Source organism: Brassica oleracea, chromosome C2 (assembly GCF_000695525.1).
Source record: "Brassica oleracea var. oleracea cultivar TO1000 chromosome C2, BOL, whole genome shotgun sequence".
Taxonomy (NCBI): Eukaryota; Viridiplantae; Streptophyta; class Magnoliopsida; order Brassicales; family Brassicaceae; genus Brassica; species Brassica oleracea.
The window spans coordinates 18,188,248-18,206,718 of NC_027749.1; the positions used below are offsets into that span (position 1 = coordinate 18,188,248).

At 40.4% G+C, this 18,471-nt stretch overlaps 1 pseudogene; it reads left to right on the forward strand.

Moving 5' to 3' along the window:
* The first annotated feature begins 10,413 nt into the window (after positions 1-10,413).
* LOC106325488 lies at positions 10,414-13,290 on the forward strand (annotated as a pseudogene).
* Positions 13,291-18,471: the final 5,181 nt, after the last annotated feature.

Genomic DNA, 18,471 nt, shown 5'->3' on the forward strand with positions numbered 1-18,471 from the left:
CTCCGAGGGTTTGTGGTTCAAGGTTCTCTAGATCCTAGGAATCGTCTTTTAGAGGATGTGTTTAGGATTATCGATAACATATGGTGGTCTTACACGGTGTTGCATGTGCATCCATTCTGTCCTAGAGTTGTGAGAGATTTCATCTCTAACAAACCCTTAAACGAGGAGGGAGCTCTTATTCGGGGATTTGTGTACCGTTTCTCCCCTTCGGTGATCAACCAATTGATGATGACACCGACTGTCGAACACTCTTTTCAGTGGAAAGACGTCGTGCTGAAGCAGGCAATCACACAACTCACCGGGGGTCAATGCTCTGGATGGACGGGATTCAATCTCAATGCTCTACTCAATCCCTTCCAAGTTCTATACCGTGTGTGTGAGCGTAATTGGCTTCCAGGTCCAGAATCTGTTTTGATGATCAAAAAGCGTCTCCGCCTCCTGTATGCTGTTGCCAAACGCAAAAAAATGACTTTGGTCAGCTTGTGTATGAACAAGTGATCGACATGACCCGCCTAACAAACTTGGACACAAGCTTGATATTTCCAAATCTTATTTATCAGCTCTTGGTGCTTCAAAAAGAAGTCTCTCTGTTACCAGGAGATGAAGAACCTATTGGAAGAGGTCTCCCCATCTTGGGCTTAGGAAGTGACGGAAGTGGTCCAAGGGGACGTAGAAGGCTATGTTAGTGTAATAGCCAAGTGTTTTTTTTGTAAAGTCCATCGTTCTCTCATGAATGTAGCTAACGTATGATCTTTTTGACAAGTAACTTGTGTCTGAATCCTCTTCCGAAGGTTGTAATCTCAATGACAATTATGTTTTTGTTATGATGTCATTGTCTAAATGAAAATGTTGTTTGGTATGAGATGATCCTTTCAGTTGTTTCTATTATTACTCTTTTCGTTCCACCATTGTTGAGATGAGCTTATTGTTGTTAGAAAGACAAACATATTTATAACCATTAAGAAGTTTCTGAGGAATCATTTTGGTCTACATAAATAACTCAAAATGAGATTCTTGGCTTTGTTGTAAAGAAGCAGTACGAAGAGGTACAGATTCTTGGCTTTGTTCGATTCTATACATTATGTGTCCGCTTGCAAATCCGGAGACAAAACTCTACACAGCCAAAGCAGTTGTACTTGGACATAAACGATGCATCTATAAAAAAGGAGCAACATATAAACCCTCAATGCAAGGAATAAGAAGAAGTCATGGCTGAGAATTTAAAAAAAAAAATCGTACAGTGGATAAAATTTCTCCATTGACAACGTCAATTGAATTATTACAAAAAAAAAAAAAACTACCAAAATCTACTTAATGTACATGATTCCTAATCAATATGGAATCATAAGAAATCATATATTTTCAGCAAATCACCACGGGAAAAGGAAGGTTAGATATTTTATTGATCCAACGTTCACAAGTTCGACCATATCATGGTACTTACTTACATCTAAGACAACTAACTTATTCTTAACCAATTTCGTGCTATTCCTTTCTTATTGTCTACATTGCAGTTTATGTTCTTCAAAATACTTGATATAATTGTTAAGATCTCTGATCACAATCTAGACGCCCTCCGCAGAATTGACCCAGACGTCTATATCATCGAGCTTCGTGAAAATCAAAGGGAACCCACCTCTGGCGAGAAAGATGATATATGCCCAATTTGCTGCGAAGAGTTTGGCACAGAAGGAGAGATCAACTCTTTGAATTGTAAACATTCCTATAATCATCACTACATCTTGGACTGGATTGGAAAAACCTTAACATGCCCATGTTGTAGGGCAATACTTGATTAATGTCCATGAGATCCATTATCTCATCTACATAGTTGTTTGCTTTGTATTAATGATTTAATGGAAAAAAGGAAATAAAAAGATGAAATTTTGCATTATCCAACATAATAATAGTTGCACGTATAACAAATAATTGCAAACTACAATTACTTATAATCCATAAATTTTGAAAATAATCATATTTCAGATTTATATTAGTTATCTTAATATCATTGATTCAAATTTTGTATTACTGATAACCAAGGATAGGATTTGGTTGTGGGATAAAATTTCATGTATTTTATATTGCCTAATTTACTGAATTTTAATGGTTGGTTTTTGAGGAAAACTTATATTGAAACCTGATTATCTACACAAACTATTAGCTTATAACGAAACTTATTAGATAGTAAGAGTATAATATAGACATAATATGTGATAAATCTATATATTTTTTTAGGAGTTCTAATCCTTTTGTTATTTTTGAAAATAGAGATGGTGATGGTGATTAAACAACTATTTGTATAAACACATTAACTATGTCTACAACAATTACATTAACTATGTTTACAACAATTTTTGGAAAGAAATCAAGGCTCACACAATATTATCAATACACATGATTATTATTTTAGTGCAAAAGCATTATTAAATCGAAGTTAGAGAAAATTTTAATCAGAAAAGGAAAAAAGTATAATTCATTGGATGAGCATTAACAATATTTCTATATACCCTTATAAATAAAAAAAATGATACAAAACCTAATTCTGCCAAAAACAAATCTTCCTCTCGCATAGCCGCAGGAAACATATTCGACATCTTCGCTGGCCTGTGGCAGAGGTGAGAAAGGAGGGAGCCGTTGAGTTTGTTGGAGGAACTGTCGAGACTTTACAAGAAGGCATTTTAAGCATAATGGTTACGCCACCTTCCGAGCAACCCGTTCAATATGCAGGTAAATATATTAACTTCGTTCCTCACTCTGCATAAACCACGAGATATATATTCGGGGTTGGTCTCAGATTCATGATGGTCAACGTATTACACTATATAATCGAAAACAAACCATAATAATATCTAGGTTAGTGCTACGATATCAATCATGGTTTCGTTTATGGCAGCTCATGGTTTTAAGTTGGCACAACATGTTTCACGTATTTGTTCAATTTTGTATACAAACAATCGATCCAAACTATAGCAAAAAGACAAAAAACCAATCGATCCCAATTAAATTGGTGAACTATTTTTCTTCAGAAAATTAAATAAAAAGGACGACTAAAACTTCAACAAAATAGGACAACAATAGCTACTTTAATTATTTGTTAATATGTAAATTTTACTGTCTAATAAAAATCCTACAACCACCAGTCTAAGCCTATATACATAATTTAGTTCAATTACTTAATCTAATAAATAAATTTTGTTGTACATTTATCTCTTATAATACTGTTTGTGTGTTTAATTATATTGTTGAATCAAAATATTAGCAACTTGAGTTTAAGCTACATTCCTTAAAAAATCTTTAAAAAATTAGCAATTCGATTTGGCATGCTTTCTTTCGTTTATTGTAATTTTATTTTGAGATATTATTCAAATATAAAAATAAATTTTTTTTTTTATTTTAGATACAATTTGGCGAGCCACAATTTAGAATAGTGTAGGATTTAGTAACTCTTTTTAATTAATTTAAAATAATAACAAAATTTATTATCCTAATATAAACAATTCTTATTTGTAGTATCAATAATTGTAATATATTTTATATTTACGTTAAAATAAAATTAAGATAAAATCTAATTGCAAAGTATATTTCTGATAAATAAAATAACTAATTCTGGAAAATCTGTTTTCAAAAAGAAGATTTCAAAGATTTCAAGAATATTTGTTATTGTCTGCATATGATATTTGTCCCTTAAATAAAGTAAGATAAAGATATCACAATATATTATCATTCCATTTCGTATAAAAGTTGTTATATTTGAAATCACATGTCTCCTAGCAACAGCTACATAAAATAAATATAACAATGCTATATATATTATATATATTATTGTTTTATTTACACATAGCTTAGATACTTGAAGTTTTTTTAAAATTTCAGTTTCCAACGAAATAAAAGGTAATCAATCCAACCGTACCAATAATCTATAGTTTGTTCTCAACTATTTCTGCATATATAGCATGGTTGAAAGCTAATCAAATTATGATATTTATTTCAAACATAATTTGGTTAGAACAGGAATAATTATAATCCGATTTAGTGTAATTGTTACTCTAATTAAGCTCCCATATTTAAAAAAACAATATACAGCTAAATATCAAACTTTATGCTAATTTAATGTAGACAGTTTATTAATTCCCATCGTACATATTTAAGGCGGACACACATAAAAAAGAAAACGAGGCCGGCCACGTGGTTCACGTACGAAAGCAAAAGGTCTGTCTTTACTCTCAAACAAAAAAAAATTAAGATTAAATTTTTTTCATATATTTCTTTAATTATGCATATTATCTGTTCATCTGATTAATGATCGACCAACGTTCAAACCAAAATACTATGACTTTAAGTTTATATGGATTATAATATTATACTTTAATCAATATTTATTCCTCAAACATACTGAGTTTTCAAAACTAATCTAATAGGTGGGTGCGATGGCTGCAACTCTTACAGTAAAAAGCAATTTTATAATGGTATATCTTTCGTTGTATCCTCTTTGACTAATAACATTTATATTAATAGTCAAGCAAAAAAATGCACGTAATATGAGAAAGACCATCTTGCTATCAAAAAGAACTTCAATACGGTCACAAGGTAAGCAACATAGCTAACAAAATCCACTTATATTTAATAAATTTTTAATTATAGTATACATTGTTTACGCGTAGATTCAGCAGCTCCACCAAGAACACATGTATTGGGTCACACCTGAGCAAAGAAGCAAGGTTCATACTACTTAAACCCTGTGATATCTGTAGAATACATACATTTGGGCATAAAAATAGCTGTTATCAAATCTAGAAATCTGGTAAATTTCTAAGATATTAAATAAACTATGATTTAACAATTCCTGACAAATATTTTTTCAGATAAAGGTTCGACATCACAACTCGATGAAAACCCAATCATAGCATGCTCAAAATGTGGTGTGTTAATGTGGACTTCTGAAAGCACCGGTACGGACCGCAAAACAGGTGAACCAACTTTCACCCTTTGCTGTAACCATGGCCAAATCAGTCTTCCACCGATCAATCAACCCCCAGCCCTGTTAGAAGAACTTCTTCAAACTAGATGGTTTCGAGATACTATCCGAGTCTATAATTCTGTACTTGCTTTTACATCCGTTGGAATGAAAATGGATTTTAGTGTGGTCCATGCGCCTGGTCCATACACTATACGGATCCAAGGTCAAACTCATCACAGAATTGGCTCGCTTATACCGCAACAAGGCCGTCTCCCTGAATATCTCCAGCTTTATATATTTGATACGAGTAACGAAGTCAGAAACCGCTTAAATGCGATGGGGCAAACCACATCAGAAGGTTGTCTCGATGAGACAACCTTGAAACGCCTCATCGAGATGATTGACGAGAATAATTGTTTAGCTAAGATTTTTCGACGAGACCACTATGAAAGCGTCGGGTCAGATTTTGTTATTAGGTTTGTCCCAGATAAAGAGAAGGGGAAAGAATGCGATCTTCCGAGTACGAGTGAGGTGGCAGGTCTTATCGTGGGGGATATGTCATCAACAATTAAAGTACGAGATATAGTGGTCCAGTTTCAATCTGACACTTTGCAGCAGATATGTGATGATCCCCCTCTATACATGAGCCTACAATATCCTCTTTTGTTTCCGTATGGTGAATATGGGTTTCACCCAGAGATCCCCCTACATCTTGAGACTTGCACTTCAAGAACAAGGCAATTCCTAACCATACGACAATACTACGCTTCTCAGATTCAGACACGTCTTAACCAAGGGATGACGTTGATTAAAGGAGGTCGTCTCCTCCATCAATTTGTTGTGGACGTTTATACATCAATTGAAGAAGATCGACTGAGGTGGGCGAGGAATAATCATGACATTTTGAGAGCCGAGCTCTACAGTAATGTCCTTGATGCTGTAAGCAAAGGTGACACTGATGCTAAAATTATTGGTCATAGATTTATACTGCCGCCAAGTTTCACCGGCGGGCCCCGGTACTTAGTGGAAAAATACCACGAAGTGATGGCTATTTGCAGGGAATTTGGCAATCCAGATTTGTTTATCACAATGACTGCCAATCCTAACTGGAGCGAGATTAAAGAGCACATTGGGAGATATGGTGGAGATTCTCCGAATGATAGACCAGATATTGAATGTCGGGTATCTAAAATGAAGCTAGATCAACTACTCAAGGATTTCAAAGCAGGAACTTTCTTCAAGCCATACACAACATCTCTCCACCGAATAGAATTTCAAAATAGAGGACTCCCTCATGCACATATATTATTGTGGTTGGGAAACTCTTCCAGAACACCGAGTGCAGAAGAAGTGGATGAAATAATTTCAGCCGAGCTCCCAAACAAAAAGAAAGACCCAACTTCTTACGACTTAGCCACAAAACACATGATCCATGGTCCATGTGGGCTCTTTAATCCAAAGTCACCGTGTATGGAAAATAATGTGTGCATAAAAAAGTATCCTCGGCCGTATAATGACAACACTTCGATTGACAAATCCGGGTATGTGTTATATTGTCGGCGCCGAAACGACGATGCATCTACATTAAAGGCTGGCGCAGTACTAGACAACACATTTGTCGTACCTCATAACATTAAGCTTCTGAAGAAGTACGAAGCTCATATTAATGTTGAATGGTGTAATTGTACAAGCGCAATAAAAATACTTATTCAAGTACATAACCAAGGGCGTTGACCGAGCAACAGCTGTTATTGAGAAAGGAAATACAGCAACTACATCTGACGCCATGGGATCTGGAGAATCAAAGGAGAAAGTCGTTAGGCAACGTAATGAGATCCAAGACTACGTCGAAGCCCGATATTTATCAGCTTGTGAGTCTATGTGGCGGACTTTCGCATTCCACACACAAAAGAAAGCCTTCCGTTGAGTAGCTTATCATTCACTTAGAAGGCGAACATAATATTACGGTCAAATCAACGAATAACCTCGGCCGTGTAATCCGCAAACCATGTATCGAGAAGACAATGTTCACTGAATGGATGGTTTTATGCAGAAGGTCAGAGTTTGCCCGGACATTAACATATGTGCAAATTCCTAAATATTTTGTATGGAACAACAGTGCTAAGGTGTGGACTGAACGTAAGAAAGGAAAAACCATTGGGCGAGTCGTAGCTGTCCATCCATCAGCTGGTGATCGATACTATCTGAGAATCATCATTAATAAGATTAAGGGTCCTAGAAGTTATGACGAGCTAAAAACATACAACGACGTGAAGAGCTGAGAATTCTCAGCTAAAAACATACAACGACAGTGTTTCTTCAGCACGAAGTAATCCGCAAAACATCTTATCAGCGGAATATTAATTCAGAGACATCATAAGTCAGAAGTAGGATGAGAGTCAAGCAGGACAGGAAGTTAATACGACGGGATCGAAGCACGACGGGAAAACCCGAAATTGGGCAAAAACCCTAATTTCGGTATTATGGAATTTTTCGAGGAAGCTGGAGGCTTGGGAAATATTTTCCGTCAAGGTCAGAATTCCATTAGAGTTTATTAAAATTATTCAGCTCATCAGAACGAGAGCAGAAAAATATTCGGGATTAATCGCGGGTCAAAAATATGCCGGAAGGGTCGAAATCGCATAAATCGACCGAGAAGCTCGAGGTGTCTCAATGCATGTCATCAGAACGTGGTGTCAACCATCTGATAAGCTGTCTGTCTACACAAGCACGAGGTGTCGGATTGCATGGAAGCAGCACATGTGGACTGACATGCAGAAGCACGAGATGTCGCCGTATATGCAATCGAAGCATGTTGATCGACATGTGGGCGGTGTGGTGTCGATCTGCATGCAATCAGCCCACGAATCAGACATGTTGAGGTGGTGTCACCTTGCATGACATCCTGATCATGCTGACCGCCATGTGGAGCACGAGGTGCCGCCGCACATGCAACCGGAGCCATGCAGAGCAACACACAGGCTGCCACCAACCTGAAGGTGATTGGCTGCTGTATTCTATAAATAGGCACGCCCACCTTCACATTTCAACACATCCAGACCACTTCAGATCAGTTTAAAAACGTGAGAGAAAGTAGAGAGAGAAAGTAGAGAGAGAAAGTAGAGAGAGAAAGTAGAGAGAGAAAGCAAGGGGTTTCGATAATTTTTGGGAGTTTTCGAGATCAGTTACTACACCAGTTTTGAGTCGCCGCCTAGAGGAGTTTCTGTTTGAGTTGAGAGTTGTTCAAGGAAGGCAATTCTGGGTTAGGCACGCCTTTGAGGTCAGTTGGGACAGGAGGCTACTTGAGGAGTTCAAGAAAGGGGTTTTGGTCGAGGATTCGGGCAAGGGGTCAAAGCCACAATGAACCGAACACTGTGAGTCATGACAATTGATTGCTGACTTGTTTTCATGCAGGTTCCCATTACTTGGAAGTTGGATCATGGCAAGAGGCCGGGTCTAACTGAGTAACGGTTTGATTAGTTAATAGTCGTGGTTTGATTGATTGAGTTGATAGGATGCTTAATTATTGCTTGGGAATCGTAGTAGCATGCTAATGGTTAGGTTGATTGGTTAGTTAGCGAATGCGAACCCTTAGATAATATCACTAGGTTGTGGATATATAGGTATTCTGGAATCTATCTTGGGTTGATTGCTAGGTTGTTAGATTGCATGCATAGATGATTATTGCTATTGCGTTATTATCGGTTTGCATGGATTGTGATGTTGTTGTTTTAGTTGATTATATGTTAGTACTAGGCAACTTAGGTCATATAGACCGAATTGCTAGTACGTGTATGGTTGAGTTAGTAGGGGATCTAGGCCATATAGGCTGAGTTCCTAGTTAGTGTTGTACGTAGCATCCTAGGCCATATAGGCCGGATTGCTGGTACTAGTGTTTAGTATCGAGCTTTGCCGATAGCTTGTCTGATCAGCAATGCTAGGCTTGTGTTTTGGGTGTTACGTGGCAAGGAAGGTTACGTAAGCATGTCCCTACGCGATTTGGCAAAGAGGTTACATAAAGCATGCTCTGTACGGGGAGGTTGCTAGAAAGCATGCTCCATCATGTGGTATCCTTGGTGGGTGCTACATGTTAGTTTGCGGCAAGGAATGTTGCTAGAGTATGTCCCCACGTGGCTGGGCAGAGAGGTTGCATAAAACATGCTCTGTACGGAGAGGTTGCTAGAAAGCATGCTCCGTCATGTGATACCTTATTGGGGTTACATGTCAGTAGTTTGGATGTTCTATCCCGTGTGCCTCTGTGGCTGCGAGTTAGGTGTTCCGGGTCGAGAATGTGAGGAGAAAGCTCGAGTGGGTTGTGTAGTGTACAAGTGTAGAGCAGTAGCATATATTATATTATTATGCTAATGGTGGATTATATTCGCTGCTTATCTTATTTATGTTTATGTTCTTGTTGAGTCACTCGGATTTCCACGAGGGAAGTCTCGAGTGATGATTATTATTGTTGTGTTATTGTTAGGTGAACTCCTCGTCTTAGACTGTTTGGGGTTGGGATGGCGAGGAGTTGTATTTGTTAGTTGGGGCCCTGACTCACTGAGTGACATTAGGTTACTCATTAAACTCACCTATCGTTGCAGGAAACCTTAGTGGGAGACCGGATAGCGTGGAAGCTGGACGTTAGGAGCACCGGAAGTACTTTTGTCTTTCCTTTTGTAAAACGGTACTAGTTAAAATCTTTTGATTCGATATTGGCACTAGGCCTGGATCCATCTGTAATATTTTACTTGTAAAGAATCTTTATTATATTCAATAAAAGTGATGTTTTATATTCGTTACAATGGTTCTCTGATAAATAGATTTGTCCGGTCTAAACACAACGTTAGGTTTAGGTACGGGTTGAAAAGCCTTAGGCCGCGATCTAACGGAACCGTTAACTCATAGTACGGGTTGCAAAGCCTTAAGCCATGATTTAGCGGGACGTGTTAGTGGATGAACTGGTCGAAGTTGCGGATTAAGTTCTGTGACTTTGACTGGATTGTCCCTAGTCCATCATGTAGTGCTTCCGAACCATGGTGTTGGGTTGGACGGTCAGTCATGTTCTTGTTTGATTGTTGGCTGACCGGTTAGCTTTTCATCTCCAACCCTTGGTGTGGGTCGGTTCGTCGGTCATGTTCTTGTTTGATTGTTGGCCGGTGGGTCGACCTATGCCTAGGACGGTTCGGGGGTGTTAGATATAGTATCTTGGGTTTCCGTTTTTATCTCCAATTAATATCTAATTTTTATCAAAACGAAAATCTTACACCACCAAGCTAGCAACGGTTTATTGGATTTATTTAGCGGGTTGATGTTGTTAGTTGGACTGTGTAAAACTTTTTGATTTTCAAAATTTCATATATTAATTGGATATTGAAAAAGCCAAAATAATTTATGTATTATCTATCATATAACAAATGAAAATTGGTTCATGTATTTTTAGAGAATTTTCAAACTCTGAAACATCCAAATGAACAAGACAATGGCGTCGAGCTACTACTCTGCTCAGATAAAGCAATGCCTTGAGCATGGAGGTAGAAACCAGAGCCGCCATTTGAAGACGATCCACGCCCATATCATCATAGCTCTTCCCTCTCCAGAGACAATCTTACACAACAAACTCGTCCATGGGTATGCGAAAATCAGAAACTCCACTTACGCTCGCCGAGCGTTCGACGAAATTCCCCAACCAAACCTCCACTCCTGGAACAGTCTCCTCATGGCCCATTCCCAATCTGGGCATCTCTCTGAGATGGAACGCACCTTCAATAAGCTTCCTTTTCGTGATGGTGTCTCCTGGAACTTGCTTATTTCGGGTTACTCCTTGAGTGGTCTGCTTGGTGAAGCCGTCAGGGCTTATAACACGATGACGAAAGATGGTTGTGAGAATTTGACAAGGGTTACTTTGATGACAATGCTGAAACTTTCTTCTGACAATGGGCATGTTAGTTTGGGGAAGCAAGTTCATGTACAGGTGAGCAAACGTGGGTTTGAGTCTTATCTTTTAGTTGGGAGTGCGTTGATGGATATGTATGCGAAAGTTGGTTTCATCTCTGATGCAAAGAAGGTTTTTTTACAGTGTAGAGGATAGGAACACGGTTATGTACAACTCACTGATGGGAGGACTTCTAGCGAGTGGAATGATCAATGATGCGCGGAAGCTGTTTCAAGGAATGGAGAAAGATTCGGTTTCTTGGACGGCTATGATAAAAGGGCTTGCTCAGAATGGGCTGGAGAAGGCGGCTGTTGAATTTTTCAGAGAGATGAAAGAGGAAGGCTTGACGATGGATCAATTTACTTTTGGAAGTGTACTACCTGCTTGTGGGGGATTAGGAGCAATAAGGGAAGGGAAAAAAGTTCATGCTTGTATAATCAGGACCAATTTTCAGGATAACGTATACGTGGGTAGTGCTCTTATTGACATGTATTGTAAGTGTAAGTGTATAGACTACGCAAAGACTGCTTTTGATGGAATGAAGCAGAAAAATGTTGTGTCTTGGACAGCAATGGTTGTGGGTTATGGCCAGACCGGTCGTGCTGAAGAAGCTGTTAAAATGCTCGTTGAAATGCAAAGAAGCGGAATTCAACCAGATCATTATACGCTGGGACAAGCGATCAGTGCGTGTTCCAACATAGCTAGCTTAGAAGAAGGCTCCCAGTTTCATGGAAAGACTATAGTTTCTGGCCTTATACATTATGTTACCGTCTCAAACTCACTGGTGACTCTGTATGGAAAATGTGGAAACATCGATGATTCCACTAGGCTGTTCAACGAGATGAGTTTCAGGGATGAAGTCTCTTGGACTGCAATGGTTTCTGCCTATGCCCAATTCAGAAGAGCCAGCGAGGCTATTGATTTGTTTGACAGAATGGTAGAACATGGACTAAAACCTGATGCAGTGACTTTGACCGGTGTTATCTCAGCTTGCAGTAGGGCAGGATTAGTGGAGAAAGGACAGAGATATTTTGAGTTAATGACAGATGAATATGGAATAGAACCGAGTAATGGCCATTATTCTTGCATGATTGATCTCTTCAGTCGATCTGGAAGGTTAGAGGAAGCCATGAGTTTCATTAATGGGATGCCTTTTCCTCCGGATGCAATTGGTTGGACCACTTTACTCAGCGCATGTAGAAACAAAGGTAACTTGGAAATAGGTAAACAGGCGGCTGAATCACTCATAGAGCTAGACCCTCACCATCCTGCTGGCTACACCTTGTTATCAAGCATTTATGCTTATGCTTCTAAAGAAAGATGGGATTGTGTGGCGCAGTTAAGGCGGGAGATGAGAGAGAAGAAAGTGAGAAAAGAACCTGGACAGAGCTGGATCAAAGAAAGGGAAATTGCACAGTTTCTCAGCGGATGACGAGTCAAGTCAATATCTTGATCGGATATATGCTAAGCTCGAGGAACTGAACCAAATGATCGTAGATGATGGTTATAAACCGGATACTAGTTCTGTCCAGCATGATGTTGAGGAAGCAGTTAAAATAAAGATGCTTAACTATCACAGTGAAAGACTCGCCATTGCTTTTGGGTTAATATTTGTACCCTCAGGCTTACCTATCAGAGTAGGGAAGAATCTGAGAGTGTGTGTGGATTGCCACACTGCAATGAAACATATCTTCAGCGTCACTGGTAGTCTGGTAGAGAGATAATAGTTAGAGATGCTGTTAGGTTTCACCATTTTAAAGATGGAACTTGCTCATGCGGAGACTTCTGGTAGGGGATTCATCTTTGAATTTTTCTGACACATAGAGCCAACATGATGAATCTACATTGCGAGTCTGAAAAAAATCAGAACAGAGTGGGGAGGATTCAGCTGTACTGCAATTCTGGTTACGTGGAAAAGGAGGAGCCGCTGCATCACCTACCTGATATAATATAAAGAAGAGGAACAAGTAAGACTTGTCTCAGTTTGCGTCCAATATGTATTACAAACCTGACCAGTTCGCTGCATTGAGCTCCAATTGGGTGAATTGGTCAAGATATTACAACAAGGAGCATCCATATAATTCAATTACAACGTTGAAAAAGATGGGGAACATGGATAGCAAGAGCTGTCTAGACTACAGATTTTCGGCTGTTATCATCGGAGCGGCTTCTGTTCATGCCTCTAACACGAAAGGACCTGTTTTAAAGTGGAGAATGACGTTGGATGGCCTGGGAAACTGACTTTAACTGAGAAAAGCTCTCTATTTTCAGGTACTTGTAGCTATTTATTATGTAAGTCCCTGGACCCTCGTGAATGAGCAACATAACACTATTTTCCCTTTGCCTGTCTTAACTAATACTGTATCTGTAAGATTGGATATCTCTTTCCTTCAGATTTACACATTACGTGCATGCATATGCAACTTTAGGTGGAGTTTCTTTAGTCGAGTAGTGTGATTTTAAAGCCTTTACTGTTGTTTCCGTATACGGTCGGTGATGTAATATTTATAAATGATGTAAAGGGGTGGAGATTTTCGTATTAATAGTCAAGAATAAACAAGCTCGGTCGATTACAAGAACTAAAGATGCTCGTCTAAACAGTTCGTCTAAACAAGTATCTTTCTATTTTATGGTCTGAGGTCGTCTGGGCCGAGCTCGTCTAGTAGTCGAGCTCGTCCGAGACTTTGTCTGTGATGAAGAGGCGATGCTCTCCTTTTCTGTACTTTCTGTACCTTTCTGAACCTCATTTCAATGAGTCTGACGTCTTCTATTTATAGTGACGTACGTTTTGTCTTCTAGCGAAATCATCAATTGTTGCTTAGCGGGCCGGACCTGATTTTGGGCTTAGCTCTTAATGGGCCTGTGCTAAGCCCATCTCCAACAATTGTCCACTCCACAGTTCGCCAAGTGTTGAATCTTGGTGAATTCTTCTAGAATCTTTTGTCTGAGAAAATCAGGGCAGGCTCGGGAATTGTCGGGAAATAGGGCAACACATTTTTTCTCTCCTATATAAGTGATGGATGGATCTCTTATTTTTTTAAAAAAACTTGTCTCCCATTTGGAAGCAAAGGTAAAGATTTTGCTCTCTCTTTTTATTGTTTTGGTGTGGTCCTTGTTCTCTTTGTTTATTATTTTGTCTATTATTATTTTTATATTTTTTTTTTTTGGTTTCCTTCTTGCCGACATTCTTTCTTGTCACCCTTTTCCCTTCTTTTTTTTTTATTTTCGGTGGAAGAAGCTGAATGTCTGTGATGTGTGGGAGAAAGAGAGGCTGAGTTCATTTAGAAAACAGGGTCCGAGCTCGTCTTATTACTCTTCTCCTTCCCCTTTTTTTTTTTTTTTTTTACAAACATACTCGACCATTTTTTTTTTTTTTTTTTTTTTTTTTACGGTAGACAGAGTGTTGAGGTCGTGTTATGTGGTGTGAGAGGCTGAGCTTTGTTTGGAGGAGCTGGGCTGAGCTCGCGGTCTGTGGGAGAAGAGACCGAGCTCGATTTGGAGGAAGAGCTGAGCTCGCGGTCTGTGGGAGAAGAAACCGAGCTCGATTTGGAGGAGCTGAGCTTGTCTTGTGGTCGGCTTTCTCGTGAAGGGTGAGTTGAGGTCGTGTTTTTTTTTTGGTGACGGTTCGTCGATGGTGGCTGAGGTCGTCAATGGTGAAGGTTTGTCGACGGTGGCTTCGAGGTCGGCTCTTGGTGTTGCGAGCTCGTCGACCTTGGCTCCGAGCTCGCCGGTGGAGATCCCGAGCTCGTCGACGGTAGCCCCGAGCTTGCCGGTGGAGATCCCGAGCTCGTCGATGATAGCTCCGAGCTCGCCGGTGAAGATTCCGAGCTCGTTTTCTGATATCCCGAGCTCGTCGGCGGTTGCTCCGAGGTCGGCTCCTGGTGTCGCGAGCTTGTCGTCGGTGGCTCTGAGGTCGGCTTCCGGTGTTGTGAGCTCGTCGATGGCAGTTCCGAGCTTGATTTCGTCTGTTGCTGTATCGAATTCTTTGTTAGTGAAAGAATGTGGTCGAGATGTGGAGGGTACGAGCTTGTCGCTTGCTATACCGAGTTCCACGGAGCCGTGTTGTGATGAAGTGGGGTTTAGTTTGTTGGATGGGGAGTTTGCTCGTGAGCAGCTGTCTTTGTTGGTTCGTAAGATGGAGCTTGCTGATGGCCGCAAGTCGTGGTCGGAGATTGCTGAATCTGTTATTTTTGCTGAGGTAGGTACTCTTACGGGAAGCGAAGCAGAAGATAGGGTAAGTGCGAGTTTGATCGAGGAAGGGACCGAGTTTCTTTTTGATTAGCACGGGACAAATTTGGTGGCGGAGCCTGGTGTTGGAGGGTCGAAACCGTCTTTGAAAACGCCTCCTGTTGTCTCGAGTTCGTCATCTTTGGTGAAGAAGACTATGTTGGAGACTATCCGGGAACATGAGCAGATGCAGTTGGCGAAATCCTTTCGAGCGAGAGAGTTGTCGTCGGAAACTACAAGTTCCTCTGATGGTAGTTCGTACTCGAGTTCTCATAGTGAGGAATCTGCGGATGGTGCTGATGTTGCTAATGAGTCTGATAACGTTGTTGGAGATGATGGACGAGATGATGACGTTGAAAACGTTGATGTTGAAAATGATGGTGTTCTAGGAGGCGCCGGTGATGAGCAGAATGGAACCGGTGACGTTGATGTTGACGAGGAAAGTGAGCAAGACGAGTTTGCTAGTAACGGTGATCGTGTCGCTGTTGGAGATGATGACATGGGTGACCGAGATGGTGTAGATAGACGTAGTAATTTTAGTGATGAGCAGGATGATTTTAGTGATGAGCAAAGCAGTGTTAGTGGTGAGCAAAGCGGTGTTAGTGGTAGTCTAGAGATCATTGTTGTAGCTGATGGGAGGGATGATGCCGTCGAAAGCAGTGATCGTCGAGCCGATGTTACTGATATTTTGAGAAAAATAAAACAAGAAAGCTTGGCTGCTTCCCTTGCTGGTTCGTTCGATGCCTTTGGTGATCCTTGTGATTATGTGAAGAAAAAAAGGGCCAGGAAGGCGAGGGAAAGGCTTAGGAGTTTCATAGGTCCTCTTGTTAATCATCCGGATCCATCAGAGTCATTTCCTTCTATTGTTAGTGACGACACAGTTAAGTGGATTTTAGCCAACTGTTGTCGTAATGGAGTCATAGAAGTGCGTATCCCTGGCGAAGATGAACGTCCGTGGATGGTTCCGGATGGGTGGCTTTGCGTTTATGACTTCTGGTTCACCGAGTATCATTTGTGGTTTCCCCTCCCGAGGTTGCTGCTGGCGTATTGTGATGAACATCTTATTGCGCTCGCTCAGCTTATTCCTGTTGCTATCCGAAACATAGTTGCAGCTTTGTTCACAGCCGCGGATATTGGTGTTCACATGAGCCTATGCTTGTTTGAACATATTGGCGCATATTACTCGGTGTGATAAAACGGACGGGGCTTTTTATGTGTCTATGAAGGCTGGCTGTGGTGTTGGGGAGAGGAAGAGAAAAACGTTATGTTGGATTAAGAAGTTTTTTTATGTTCGAATTGCGCCTTCGTCGGTCCCTGATGTTTCTGATATGAGTGGCCCTTTTAGGATGGTTTTGTTGGTTTCTTCTTTTTTAAAAAAAATGTAGCTTGTTGGAGAAAGATGGATTTGAGCGAGATTCCGAGTTTGGTTGACTGTTTTGTTGGAGGTAGTGACGATGCCCCTGTTGTGGAGTCTGGTCAGTGTAGTGACTAAGCCCATCTCCAACATTTACTGTCATCGAACTTCTCTTTTGCTGTAGAAACTCCCATCTTTGCGCTGAACTGTTCTTTTGGTGTCAAAATATATTAATTGTTTTAAGTTTTCCGCCAGTTGACTTAAAGGGCAGCCAGTGGGTCCTCTGGGTTTTGATGCGTATCTTAGTGTACCATATGTTGAGGTTGTCGTGTTACTTAGAGACATGCTCACCTGTAAATATGTTCATTTAGGTTGGTCACTAGGATTCCAGAGTTCGTTGACTTAGGATGTGAACTGAGAAGAGATGTTGATGTCTTGCATATTTTCATTGTTTTATCCATTCATCCATGAGCATTTTTATCATATAGATTAGGATTTAACCATGTCTAGGTTGCATTTTGCATTCATTGTCCTTATTAGGTGTTGGAGTGTGCCATGGAGTGATTTGAGATGTTTGGGAGCATTGTGATCCAAAAAGGGGTGAAAGATGAGCATGGATGGAGCCTTTAGAGAAATCTTCTGTTGCTAAGATTTTGTGGAGACACATCAAATTGAGTTAGCTTTCTAATAGAAGTGGTTTCAAGTCATTTGAAGATGTAATGAAGGAGTTACGACCAATTTACTAGAGGCATATCCACCCTGTTCGAGCGTCCTAGAGCGACCTCTCAGAGCGACCTACCAAGGTCGCTCCCGGCCAGAGCGACCAGCCCAGAGCGACTATCTCAAGTCACTCCAGCCAGAGCGATCAGCCAGAGCGACCAGCTCAAGTCACTCGCGTTTTGACGGGGCGAGACATGAAGAGACGCGTCTGGAGCGACCTCCTGGAGCGGCCTTGGTAGGTCGCGTGTTTTTCTTGGATGATTTTTTTGTTATTTCAGGGGCCTTTTGGTCATTTTTTTGTTGTTTTACATTGCGTAAACCTAAGTTAAGTACTTTTGTAAGCCATTGGAGGCAGAGAATCTTTTTGGGAGAGAACAACTAGTAAAACTTCTTTTGATTCAGATTTCATTGCTTTCATTTTGTGCTCTTGTTGATTTCTTATCTATTTCTCTTCATGATTAATCTGAAATCCAATATGGGTTTAAGAGGAATCATGGAGATTAGTGAGTAATCACCTTTTGAATTCATGGGTTTGGGAGATTGAGGGTGATTAGGTTAGTTCTAGGATGTTTTAGTGTACATCATTCTTGTTCCTTGCTAGTAGAGTATTCATAATGCATCTTCTGAGTTGACCACTCAAAAGTTGATCGATAGGCATCTCCCACCCAAAAGATGTTTGATGAAATGCCTGAGACAACTCTCCTAGGCTTTTAGTATACTTTGCCAAAGACATTTGTTGTTAAAGTTGCTGAGCACATTCTACCGTGGTGCTCTTCCTAAGTACAGGGCCAGACTGGATACAGCTAGCAATGGGTTCTTCTTGGGGAGAACTGAGGAAGATGCGGAGGAGCTGGTTGACAACATAGTAAAGAGTGATGCAGTCTACAGTGGAGACCACGACAAAGGCAGTCGAACAGATGATAAGCAGATGAGGAAGAAGTTGAAAGCTCTACATGAGGAAGAAGTTGAAAGCTCTACAGGATAAGATAGACATCCTCATTGCTGATAAAGCCACCCAAGAGCAGCTACACTTTGTTGGTAACTCAAGTCAAGAGACACCACCTGTTGTCCATGAGGTTGAGGGTTTGGAAGGTCAGGAAGAGCTGTGTTTCATCAACAACAATGGTAGCTGGTACAAAAAAGAGCCCAACTTTCAGTACAACAACTACCAACAGAAATCATACCCCAACAATCAACAGAGTGGTTATCCGCCTCGAAACAACCAGCAAGGCAGCTATCAACCTCATCAAAACCCCTCATCTGGTTCCTCTGCTCCTCAAGAGAGCA